General features: G+C 39.2%; 1 pseudogene; it reads left to right on the top strand.

Annotated features, from left to right (window-relative positions):
* The first annotated feature begins 1,021 nt into the window (after positions 1 to 1,021).
* On the top strand, positions 1,022 to 1,979 carry LOC120115641 (annotated as a pseudogene).
* The last annotated feature ends 11,435 nt before the right edge of the window (positions 1,980 to 13,414 follow it).

The raw sequence follows: 13,414 nt of genomic DNA, 5'->3' as shown, positions 1-13,414 counted from the left end.
TGAAAATCCACGTCAAAAAACGAGGAATGTCTTCAAGACTATCGTTTTAAACTAACATTAAATTACAAGAATGTGTAGACTATCAAAGGGCTTTAACTTAATTCCCTTCTTTAACACTTATGCATTAAGTATTTTTTTTTTCTAGACATGAATATAAGCTCATATTTTTCACTAAACTTTGACGGTTAAACTGATTTTAAAGATGAAATTAAAACATGTTAACAATTAAGGGTAAATTATGTATTTAGTCACTTAGCTATTCTCATAATTACATTTTGGTCTCTCAATTATTTTTTCTTTAAAATCATACTTAAATTTATGTTTTAGTAACTCAACATTTAAAAAATAATACAACTACTGACGTGGTAACTTTTTAAATCTTTTCAATGATGACGTGTCAGTATCTTATAGTGATACATCAACATTACAGTTAATTTTCTAATGACAGGTTGTCAAAATAGAATCAAAATATAAATTTAGGCTAAATTATGCATTTAGTCACCCATATGGTCTCATGATTCTATTTCGGTCATCTAACTATTTTTTATTCAAAATTATACCTAAACTTATATTTTGACCACACGTCGTTAAAAAGTTAACAGAATTATTGACGTAGTAATTTTATTTTATTTTGTTCAATAATGATATGACATTATCCTATGATGACACGTCAGCATAATTGTCAAATTTTTAACGACGGGTGACTAAAATGAAATTAAAATATAAGTTTAGGTATTATTTTGAAAAAAATAGTTGAGTGACAAAATATAATCATGATAGTAATTGAACGACTAAACATGTAATTTACTAGGATATCAAATCTGGCGAAAGAGTTGAGAACAATCCCAAAAAAAAAAAAAAAACACAGATAGTATGGCAGGAGATGATATGGGCATCTTCTTGCCCACGTGGGTGTGTCAAAGTGTCAACACTACCTTTCCTCAAAAACCTATCCCATTATCACTCAACCCAGATTTTCCTCCAAAAAAGACGATCACTTTAACTCTACAAACACACAGCCATGGCTTCAGGCACAAGCAATATGAGAGCTTCACATGCCCATCACCAAGCCGATTCGGTGAGCAAAGCCATTGCTCAGTACACAGTCGATGCTTTCTCCACGCTGTGTTCGAGCAGTCGGGTGAATCAGGCAAGTCGTTCGATTACTCCCAGTCGGTGAGAACTAATACCCCATCGGTCCCCGAGCAGCAAATCACTGCTTACTTGTCTAGAATCCAGAGGGGCGGTCACATCCATCCGTTCGGCTGCATGATCGCCGTCAACGAACCCAGCTTCCGTATCATCGCTTACAGCGAGAACGCGCGTGAGATGCTCGGGATTACTCCTCAGTCGGTTCCCAATTTGGAGAAGATCGAGGTTCTCGCTATCGGGACCGATGTCCGTACGCTTTTCACTCCTTCCGGCGCCGTTTTGTTGGAGAAAGCCTTCGCGGCCCGCGAAATCACGTTGCTGAACCCGGTTTGGATTCACTCCAAGAATTCAGGGAAGCCCTTTTACGCTATTTTACATAGGATTGATGTTGGAATTGTGATTGATTTAGAGCCTGCTAGAACTGAGGACCCTGCTTTGTCGATTGCCGGGGCTGTCCAGTCTCAGAAATTGGCCGTGCGGGCGATTTCCGAGCTGCAGTCGCTCCCCGGCGGCGATATTAAGCTTTTGTGTGACACGGTTGTGGAGAGTGTGAGACAGCTTACTGGATATCATAGGGTAATGGTTTATAAATTTCATGAGGATGAGCATGGGGAGGTCGTGGCCGAGCGTAAACGGCCGGACTTGGACCCTTACATAGGCTTACATTACCCGGCGACTGATATACTGCAGGCCTCGAGGTTTTTGTTTAAGCAGAATAGTGTTAGGATGATAGTGGATTGCCATGCCACGCCACGCCGGTGCTTGTGTTTCAGGATGATGGGTTAATGCAACCAATTTGTATATGAAATAATAGTAAAAAAAATTAATTATTACTTAAATAAAAAGTTTAATTTAATGATTATATATAAAAATTGTTTTTAACTTTATCAAATAATTCCATATAATTATTTATAAAAATAACTTGACTTAAAAATATATACATGAGTTTATAAAAAATATTAAATTTATTTTTTTTCGTTTTTCTATCATTTTGTTACAATATGTAACTTGAATTCGGTATTTCACAATCAAGTATTGTATTTAGCCTAGTGGCTGGGATTATGATTCATAACCCATCTAATGCTGGTTTGATTCCTACCCAACTTCTTTTGCGTGAATCATTTTTTCTATGGCTAATTTTCCATTCAATGTGATGGGTGACATGTGTCACCATTTGATTGTGTGAAAAATAAAGTAATTAAATTTAAAAAAATACCCCATTCATGTCAATTAGATAATTAAATTTATTAAATTAAATTAAAAAATTAAGATCAAATGAATAGAATGTATAAAGATTGAGGATTAAATATAGAATTATGTCAATTTTGTTAACTGTCACATCAACATTTTCGTCAACCAAGTGGTTTGATTGATAATAATTAAATAATTAAGTTGTCTGATTGACAAAATTAAAAGGTTGGTGGTTAAAATAAAAGGACTGCATAATTGAATAGTCAATGACATTGTTTACCCTTAAATTAACCACCAAAAGTTTAATCATTCAACTATATTGTGATTTTTTTATTATAATGAAGTTAATACTTACTTATTCATTATTAAATTTAAAGACTGCTTTTTCATTTTATTTAAAAATAAAAAAATTACATATTTTTATACAAATTATATGAAATGCCTTCGTGATAGGAAATCTACCCGGATGGTCTCCCTTGGCTTGATAAAGCTTGGAGAAGTAGGAAGCTGCTTCAGTACAAAGGGTATCATCGTCATAACACCAGTTACCATTATTAATGAGAAGAGCATTAATTCGGTTAGTTTTACCGCGGGCAAGTGCACGGTTATGGAAATACTTTATGTTACGATCACCTTCCTTCAACCAAGTATCGCAAGTCTACTGCTCCCACAAAAGTTCTTCATAGTCAAGGATCTTCTCAAGTTTAATACGGATATCGAGTTTTTCATCATGAAGATGACTATACCCATGTCTCTCAAGATTAGCTTGGACAGAAGCAAGTTGGTTCTTAAGTTTTTCTTTTCCTGCATGATATAAGGACCAATTAGCGCGGATAAAATCTTGATAGTCCGGATGCTTGATCCAACCAGCAAGGAAGCGGAATGGCCGACTTGTGGTACGATGATTAGGAAGTAATGTCACGAAGCAAAATAGGCCGGTGATCTGACTTAATTCTTGGGACGTGATATATAGCCGAGCTTGGTGCAATCCTGCTCCAAGCATCATTGGCTATCATTCGATCTAATCGGTCGAATACTTCTCCTCGAGTTTAGGTAAATTGAGGGCTTTTGAATCCGAGGTCGAAAAGATAGTGGTTGTCTAGGAACTCAAGAAAGTAAGAGTAGCCGATACTTTTCCGAAGACCTCCTTTCTTATCTTCACATGAGAGAATAACATTAAAATCACCAGTTAACAACCAAGGAACGTTTCTAATATTCAAGTTACCAAGGTCGTCCCTCCAAAGGGCCTTCCTATTATCGGCCCTCTAATATTCTTGTTTGGCTTATGATCATGCATATACTCTTTAAATTTTTTGGGAATTCGATCCCGCCACAGCCTTGACAATTCCAAAAAAAAATTGTACGGTCTATAACCAAAAAAAGAAAGTAAGGGATTAGCATCACTGACCGGGAGCGGTGGCTTTATCATTCTTTACAGACTCCAAATTACGAGTCTGGGTTTGTCCTTGAATGGAGCTTAAAATTTCTTTGATTGAGTCACTAACCGTAGGTTGGCTACTCGTGTTAGTCTTGACCCTTAGATTCTTGTTGCGAATGACATAAGGCGAGTTTCTATCCTTCACTTTATCTTTGCGTCTATTAAGACTTAGTTCATGTAATCTGCTCTAGGTAGAGTTCTGAAGATTTGACTCCTCGTGGAAGCTAATTGCCTTGTGGAGACCGGGGTCGAGAGTTGTGTTCGATAACTTTCCGGCCATACCTAAAGAGTTTTCAAAAATTGGGTTATTACTGAAATAGAATTGAGTTCCGTTAAGGTTTACCTGGCTAGGATCGTTAGTTGTGCCTATCTCAAGGGCAGTTGACACGTTGTTGTGAATAGAGGTGGAACTTGGTTGAGGCAAGGACGTGGAGCTCTGAATGGGGGCTATCACGTGTTCCACTTGCGTGGGACCGTTAGCATATGCTGGCAGGATAACACTTGGAATAAAATGAACGTGCATGGGAGTTTGCGGGCGTTAACAACTATAAGATGCTGGTCCATTGACTTGGACAAATTAGGATTAACACACTGGATATTCTTGTGTCTTCGGCCAGATATGCCCTCTTGTAATTTAGCATGGGAAGTATCTCTTTCCTTTTATTATGACTATCACTACCCAATCTAGTTGAATCCTTTGGAGGGGGCATATCCCTATCAGATCCGTCCTTAACGCCTATGTTTTGATTCCCTTTCCAATTCCAGCCGAATCCTCAGTCAAGGTTGTAAAACGGGATCCTTGAGTGTAAGTTTCCTTAGCTAAAATTTTCTTACAGTTACTGTTATTGGTCGGAGGTCGCCGGCGCCTCCTTTCGACAACCATCCAAGGGCCGTAAGGGTTTTTGTCCGATTAACTAGTCTCACCTTTTATGTTTTCTTTAGGAGTCGGTTCAAGCAGCAAGATACTTCCCTCCTTGGTTGGTTACAGTAGCTTCCATGGGATTACCTTTAGCAAGGTCTTGCGTCGTCGTATGCTTGAAGAAAGGGCAATTATCCTGCAAATGGCCAAACCTTCCACATGAGTAACAAACGCAAGGGAGATTCTCGTATTCCACCCTTGTGATTTTTTCTCCGCCCAAAATCCGGGAGATAAGCGGCTGTTTGAGGTCAATATACACTGCTACTCTCGCGAAGCGCCTTCTATTGTTTGTCTCTTTGCATAGATCCACTTTAGTAACCCTACCAATAAAATTACTGATGCAAGTTAGGATTTTTTTTAAACATAAATTCCGGCAAACCTGGGAAGCGGATGTTGGAAATAAACTCAGTACGAGTAATTTTCCTATAACCAGATTAGTGAGAATGGAAATAAAAACGGAAAAATAATACCCAAAATTCATAACGGAGTTCAACCAATTTGCTTATGTCTCCGGACTGCTGCAGATCTTTTACTAAGAGAGAAAATTTACAGGTGTTTACAAAACACTCAATACTCACAAGAAACTCTCTAGTATTGGGAGAAAGAAATGATTTGGGATTTTGGGATGATTTTAAGCTAAATGGGTTAGGGTATTTATAGTTGAAGCTTAAGGACTAATCTTTGAAAATACCCTAAAGTTTAGGGACTCAATTTTGTAATTATCCATTCCATTTTCAACAATTCCATGCTGCCTAATTTTGACAAATTAGCAGCCCCATTTTGAATTCTAAGCCACCGGCTGCCATGCATCCTATATTTGACTAACAATCTCCCACTTGAAGACTGATTTTAATCTGTCTTCACACCTCGATCAATGCAACAACATTTATGGTCTTGTTATCATAGCATGCCAACTGAAGTTGAACACAACTTCAGTTTGTCTGTAGTCACCGCCTTGTAAACTAACTTTTTATTGGGCAGTTTCTCTGTGGTTGCCTTGTCTCTCAACGTCTTAGCTCCCTTCGACTCTTGTCCACTAGTCTTTGAAGGATTGTTCCTCACTTGAACATCCTCGGCAAGCCCTTACTTCGACCCTTCTCTTAAGATGGTCTCTGAAGCCATGTTCTCTACACGAACATGCTCGACAAATTCCTTGGACATGGACAACTCCTCCTGCACTTGGCTTCTACTTGTCTTGGCAAAAATGAACCTTATTGAGCCAACTCTCAATGCCTCTTCGATCCTGGGTTCGTCCTCTTCTTTGGACAACTTGATCTTGGGCTCATCCATCACCTTGGATGACTCGGCTCCCCTCGGGTAATTTTGAAACACTTCTGGTATCTTAAGTCTGTGCCCCCTTGTTTTCTCGACTTTTACCCTCGGTTTAACATCTTTGACACTCAAACTTGTACCAAAACTGCACACATTTTCACCAGATCCACCACCTGGTTCATCTTTGAGTGGACTTTCTTTGCCACTCGAAGAACAACCTTCCTCATCCTCTGACTGGCCTTCATCGCGGAATCTCTTGCCGCTACCCTCAGATTTCGGATTTGCTTTGGAAGTATTGTTCTTCTTGACTCCAAATTTTTTGATGGGCTCTACGATTGTCAAGGCTTCAAATAGCCCCTTGACTTCCATTCGCTCCAACACTTTCTTTGCCCATGGCTTCAATCCGAACATGAAGGTGAAGAACTCATCTTCTTCTGTCAAACTTGGGACTTTGAGCATGAGTCTTTGAATCGGCTCACATACTCCTTAAGTGTCCCTTTATGCCTGAGATGCCTCAACATGGACCACGCCTCCATCCTGGCATACTATGAGCGGACTTGCTCCCATTGCACCCTCGGCTTGACGGCTTTATCTCTTGCTATCGCACCGGGTCTCTTCTTGTGCTCGACTGCTTTGACACCCGCAGCCTCGTCACGTTTTCTTCCGGGTTCGACTGTCTTAACATAAACAGCCTTGCCTCGTCTCGATCCTTGCTTGGCCTTATTGATCCCATTAATCGGGCCAAGTCTTTTTCCTGGCTTGGTAGCTTTAACATTTGTGACCGCTCCAATTCCCGCTACTTCTCATTCTTCCATCCTTTTCATGATGGTTGTAAGGCGACACTTCTCGGGATATCCTCTAATCAATTGAGGACCATCACAGAAGTAACACTTTAATTTTTCTTTACTCCCCTTCTTCTTCACACCGAACTTAGCATTGTCATTCTTTCCCGATGGCTTTCCTTTGTTACGAACAGTCGATGACTCACCTTGGCCATTCGAAGAGCTTTCTCTACCATCTCCCTGCTGCACCTCTTCTTGGTCTCCACTATCTCTGGGCATGGGCCTGAACGACACATCACTACTTGGCTTGACACTGCAAGCTCAGTCAGTTTTCCGGCTACAGCTATGGCTTCCGAAGATCTCTTGGCATCACTTTGCTCTCCTCCGAGCATCACCCCTGGTCTAAGTCCTTCCAGGAAAGTCTTAAGCGCATCTCATTCACTCATTGCTCCCTTGCATCTAAGCATCTCCCTCTTGAGCCCATCAACTTTGTTTCTCAAAGCCATCACTCCACTCGAATCTGGCTTTCTTTGGATCGTTTCTGATAATTTCTGCGAACCACCGTGTATTAGAACACCTCCGTCGACAAAATCGTATCGCCGATAAAATTTTTACTATTCACGAAATTCACTATTTATGTGAATAGTAATCTCGTAGAAAAACTGACAAAATTCACAACTAAAAGCTCTATACAAGTTGTTGAGAAATAAACTCAGTACGAGTAATTTTCTTATAACCAGATTAGTGAGAATGCGAAATAAAAGCGGAAAAATAGTACCCGAAATTGATAACGGAGTTCAGCCAATTTGCTTACGTCTCCGGACTGCTGCAGATCTTTTACTAAGAGTGAAAATTTATAGGTATTTACAAAACACTCACTACTAACAAGAAACTCTCTAGTATTGAGAGGAAGAAATGATTTGAGATTTTGGGATGATTTTAAGCTAAATGGGTTAGGGTATTTATAGTTGAAGCTTAAGGACTAATATTTGAAAATACCCTAAAGTTTAGGGACTCAATTTTGTAATTATCCCTTTCATTTTCAACAATTTCATGCTACCTAATTTTGACAAATTAATAACCCCATTTTGAATTCTAAGCCGCCAGCTGCCATACATCCATATTTGACTAACAACGGATCCATGCCATGACAGTGGAAAGAAATTCTTCCAAGGCGCTGAAATTCCTTGTCCATGGTTGGACAATCAAGTATTGCCCATATATGATCCAAGGTCCGTCGGCGAGAATTTTCTCATAGTCTTGATCATTCTGAAACTTAGCGAGGAAATATCTATTTTCGAGGTCCATAAGGTTGAACGATTGGGAAGTCTTCCAGATTGCATAGGTCCTGTTCGTGAGTGTTAAAAGTTAGTTTCAAAGTTTGGCAACCAACTTTGAAAAATATTTTTCAAATTTTGGTAAATGTTTATTTGAAAAATGTTTTTTAAAGTTTGGTAAAATTTGGCAGATGTTTGTTGAAAATAGGAATGTGTAAAATCACTTTAGCCATTGCACTTTAGGGTATTTTCAAAGATTAGTCCCTAAGTTTTAACTATAAATACCCTAGGTCATTTAGCTTCAAAATCATCCCAAAATCATTTCTTTCTCCCAATACTAGAGAATTTTCTTGTGAGTAGTGAGTGTTTTGTAAACACCTGTAAATTTTCTCTCTTAGTAAAAGATCTGCAGCAGTCTGGAGACGTAGACACAATTGACTGAACTCCGATATCAATATTTTGGGTATTATTTTTCCGCTTTTATTTCGTATTCTCACTAATATAGTTATAGGGAAAGTACTCGTACTGGGTTTATTTCCTTACAACTAGTATCAGAGCTTTTAGTTGTGAATTTTATCAATTTTTGCGAGATTACTATTCATATAAATAGTAAATTTCGTGAATAGTAAATTTTTGTTGGTGATACGAATTTGTCGATGGAGGTGTTCTAATACATGACGGTTCGCGAAAATTATCAGAAACAATCCAAACGAAGCCAGATTCGAGTGGGAGCGATGACTGCAGACGAAGGGAAGGTGAAAATTAAAAAGTTCGATGGTGCGGACTTTGGCTTTTGGAAGATGCAGATTGAAGATTTTCTGTACCAGAAAAATCTATATCAACCTCTATTACCAGATGAAGACCTCTTCCGACAGACAAGCCCTCAGAGTTATCCGACTGATATTGTCCCAAAATGTTACTTTCAACATAGCAAAGGAAAAGACCACGGCGTGTCTTATGGCGACTCTCTCCAGTATGTATGAGAAGCCATCGGCCTCGAATAAAGTTCACTTGATGAGGCAATTATTCAATTTGTGAATGGCGAAAGGGGCATCAGTGGTTCAACACCTAAATAAACTCAACACTATCACAACCCAGTTGAGTTCCGTGGAAATTGAATTTGATGATGAAGTTCGAGCTTTAATTCTCTTATCATCTCTACCAGACAGTTGGAATGCTACTGTTACAGCAGTCAGCAGCTCGTCGGGAAACATCAAATTAAAATTCGACGATGTTTGAGATCTGGTATTGAGCGAAGAAATTCGACAGAGAGAATCGGGTGAAGCATCAACCTCCTCAGCCTTGCACACGGACTCTAGAGGGAGAACTTCAGAAAGAAATTCAAATCGTGGCAGATCAAAATCCAGAAGGGTAAAATCAATAACAGGAAAGAAAGATTTTACCTGTTATAACTGCGGCAAGGACCACTTTAAAAGAGATTTTCGAGCCTAAAGAAAAATACCGGCACACAGGATTCTGCTAACGTGACAGAGGAGACAGGTGATGCCATGATTCTAAGTGTCAATAGTCCGATTGAATCATGGATCTTGGATTCAGGGGCATCTTTCCACTCCACCCCATGCCAAGAAATCATGGAGAACTATGTCAGTGGTGATTTTGGGAAGGTTCATCTTGCCGATGATAAAACCTTGAAGATCGTCGGAAAAGGAGACATCCGATTAAAGCTGCCAAACCAGACCACCTGAACGCTGAAGGGAGTGAGACATATTCCTGGCCTCAAAAGAAATTTGATTTCTGTAGGACAGCTTGATGGAGAAGGATATAGCACAACCTTTTCAGGCTGTGAATGGAAGATTACCAAAGGAGCACTCGTCATTTCTCGTAGTAAGAAGACTGGTACTCTCTATGTAACATCAAATTTAGAGAATATCATTGCAGTAGCAGATGCTGATGGAAAATCAAACTTGTGGCACTAAAGGCTTGGCCATATGAGCGAAAAAGGGATGAAGACACTTTTGTAAAAAGGGAAGTGCCAGATCTAAAGAATGTAGATGTCGGACTATGCGAGGATTGCATATTTGGCAAACAAAAGAAAGTTAGCTTTGCAAAGATTGGCAAGACACCCAAGGCAGAAAGGTTAGAGTTGATTCATACTGATGTGTGGGGACCATCTCCAGTTCCATCTCTTACATACTCATTATATTATGTCACATTCATCGATGTTTCTACAAGGAAGGTGTGAGTTTATTTTCTAAAAGAAATCAGGAGTCTTTGATACTTTCAGAAAATGGAAGGCCATAGTAGAAAATGAGACTGGTTTAAAAGTCAAGCGGTTGAGGTCTGACAATGGAGGAGAGTACAAAAATAGAAGATTCAGAGAATTTTGCTCAAACAATGAGATCAAGATGGAGACAACAGGTCACATGACACCGCAACAGAATGGCGTAGCAGAGCGCATGAACAGAACTCTGAATGAACGTGCCAGAAGTATGAGGATACATGCCGGCTTGCCCAAAATGCTATGGGCTGAAACTATCAACACTGCAGCTTACCTGATCAACCGTAGGCCCTCAGTTCCTTTGGATGGAAAAATACCAGAGGAAGTTTGAGCAAGAAAGAAATAAACCTTTCACACTTAAGAGTGTTTGGTTGTATTTCTTATGTACACATAGATTCTGCTGAAAGAAGTAAACTTATGTTAAGTCCAACAAATGTGCCTTTGTTGGTTATGGCGGTGATGAGTTCGATTATCGGTTTTAGGACTATGAAAATCGAAGATCATCAGAAGCAGAGATGTCATTTTCAATGAGAATGTGATGTACACATACAGGGCAACCATAGAATCAAGTAGCTCCAATACCAAAGTTGAAACAAATAAATTTGCTGAGTTTGAGGAGATTTCTGGAAATAATGTTCAGATCAATCCTGAAGTAGTTCAAGAAGAACCAGGCATACCAGAACTGAGACGCTCCTCCAAATTCCTAAACCAACCTAGCGTTATTCGCCTTCTTTGCACTACTTGTTGCTGACTGACTATAGTGAACCAGAGTGCTATGATGAAGCAATGCAAGTGGAGGATTCAGTCAAGTGAGAGTCTTCCATGAAAGATGAGATAGACTCTCTTATGTCAAATCAGACGTGGAAATTAGCTGAATTACCACTAGGCAAGAAAACACTCCATAACAAGTGGATTTACAGATCAAAGAAGAGCACGATGGGAGCAAACACTACAAAACGAGATTAGTTGTCAAAGGTTTTCAACAAAAAGAAGGTATTGACTACAATGAAATTTTCTCTCCAGTCGTAAAACTGTCTACAATCAGACTGGTGTTGAAAATTGTAGCTGCAGAGAATTTACATCTTGAGCAATTAGATGTAAAGACAGCTTTCCTTCATGGTGATTGGAGGAATAAATCTATATGAAGCAGCCAGAAGGCTTCATAGAGGCAGACAATAAAAACATGATATGCAGGTTGAAGAAGAGCTTGTATGGTTTAAAATAAGCTCCTATACAGTGGTACAAGAAGTTTGATAGCTTCATGGGTAATAGTGGTTTTACCAGATTTCAAACATATCATTGTTGCTACATCAAGAGGTTCGACAATAGCTTCATTATTTTATTGTTGTACGTTGATGACATGCTCATTGCAGGCTCAAACATGCAAGAGATTATACACTTGAAGCAAAAATTGTCGAAGTAGTTTGCTATGAAGGATCTGGGTGCTGCAAAGTAGATTCTTGGGATGAGGATCAAGAGAGACACAAAGTCGGGGACTTTGATGTTATCACAGGCTGAGTACATCAACAGAGTACTCTCTAGGTTCAACATGCAAGATACTAAACCAGTAAGTACACCTTTAGGTGTTCATTTTAGACTCTCCAAAGAACAGTCACCAAAGACAGAGGAAGAACGTGCACACATGGTGAAGGTGTCGTATGCCTCAGCAATTGGAAGTCTAATGTATGTCATGGTTTGTACCAGACCAGATATTGCTCAAGCAGTGGGAGCTGTTAGCAGTACATGAATAATCCGAGCAAGATACACTGGGAAGTAGTCAAATGGATCCTCATATATCTACGGGGTACTACAAACAAAGTGCTTTGTTTCAAAGGTGGAGATACGATACTGACAGGCTATGTAGATGCTGACTTATACGGAAATATTGACATCAGAAGGAGCACTACAGGGTATGTCTATACTCTAGGAGTAACTGCAGTGAGTTAGGTTTCTCAACAACAGAAGATAGTTGCTCTCTCCACAACTGAAGCAGAATATGTCGCTGTTACGGAAGCCAGCAAGGAGATGGTTTGGCTCCAAAGTTTCTTGGAAGAGTTAGGCAAGAAACAAGAAAACAATATCTTGTATTGCGACAGTCAAAGTGCTATCCATCTTGCAAAGAATCCGTCTTTTCATTCCAGGACGAAGCACATACAATTGAGATATCATTTTATCCGATCTCTTCTGAAAGATGGGATTTTGAAACTTGAAAAGATTAGTGGAGCTCAAAATCCGAAAGACATATTGACAAAGACGGTGACTACGGAAAAACTGAAGTTGTGTTCAGCTTCATTTGGCATGTTAGAATAACAAGACCAGAAATGTTGCTGCATTGATCGAGGTGTGAAGACAAATTAAAATCAGTCTTCAAGTGGGAGATTGTTAAAAGTTAGTTTCAAAGTTTGGCAACCAACTTTGAAAAATGTTTTTCAAAGTTTGGTACATGTTTCTTTGAAAAATGTTTTTCAAAGTTTGGTACATGTTTCTTTGAAAAATGTTTTTCAAAGTTTGGTAAAATTTGGTAGATGTTTGTTGAAAATAGGAATGAGTAAATTCACTTTAGCTATTGTACTTTAGGGTATTTTCAAAGATTAGTCCCTAAGTTTCAACTATAAATACCCTAACTCATTTAGCTTCAAAATCATCCTAAAATCATTTTTTCTCCCAATACTAGAGAGCTTTCTTGTGAGTAGTGAGTGTTTTGTAAACACCTGTAAATTTTCTCTCTTAGTAAAAGATCTACAGCAGTCCGGAGACATAGGCACAATTGGCTGAACTCCGTTATCAATTTTCGGTATTATTTTTCCGCTTTTATTTCGTACTCACTAATCTGGTTATAGGGAAATTACTCATACTGGGTTTATTTCCTTACAGTGAGAGCATGCAGTCCTATGTTTCTGCCTAAGAGCTTGAGCACAATGGTTCTTGACATGCTAGCTTCCACGAGCCGATAAGCGCGTTCTGAAAATTGGATGGAAGGGATGGCATCACAACAGCCAATGGTGAGATCTTCATCATTTAGATCGAAATCATCATCAAACTCAATCTCCAGTTTGAAGATCCAGCAAGTATGGAGGCGTAGGATGGAGTCTTGTCTGGTGTGGGTGTCTCAATCTCCATGTCTGGGTCATGGGGTATTCCTGG

Source organism: Hibiscus syriacus, unplaced genomic scaffold (assembly GCF_006381635.1).
Source record: "Hibiscus syriacus cultivar Baekdansim isolate YM2019G1 unplaced genomic scaffold, ASM638163v2 tig00110270_pilon, whole genome shotgun sequence".
In the NCBI taxonomy this organism is placed as follows: domain Eukaryota; kingdom Viridiplantae; phylum Streptophyta; class Magnoliopsida; order Malvales; family Malvaceae; genus Hibiscus; species Hibiscus syriacus.
Note: the sequence above shows the minus strand (reverse complement) of the source record. Positions and strands in the feature narration are given on the sequence as shown.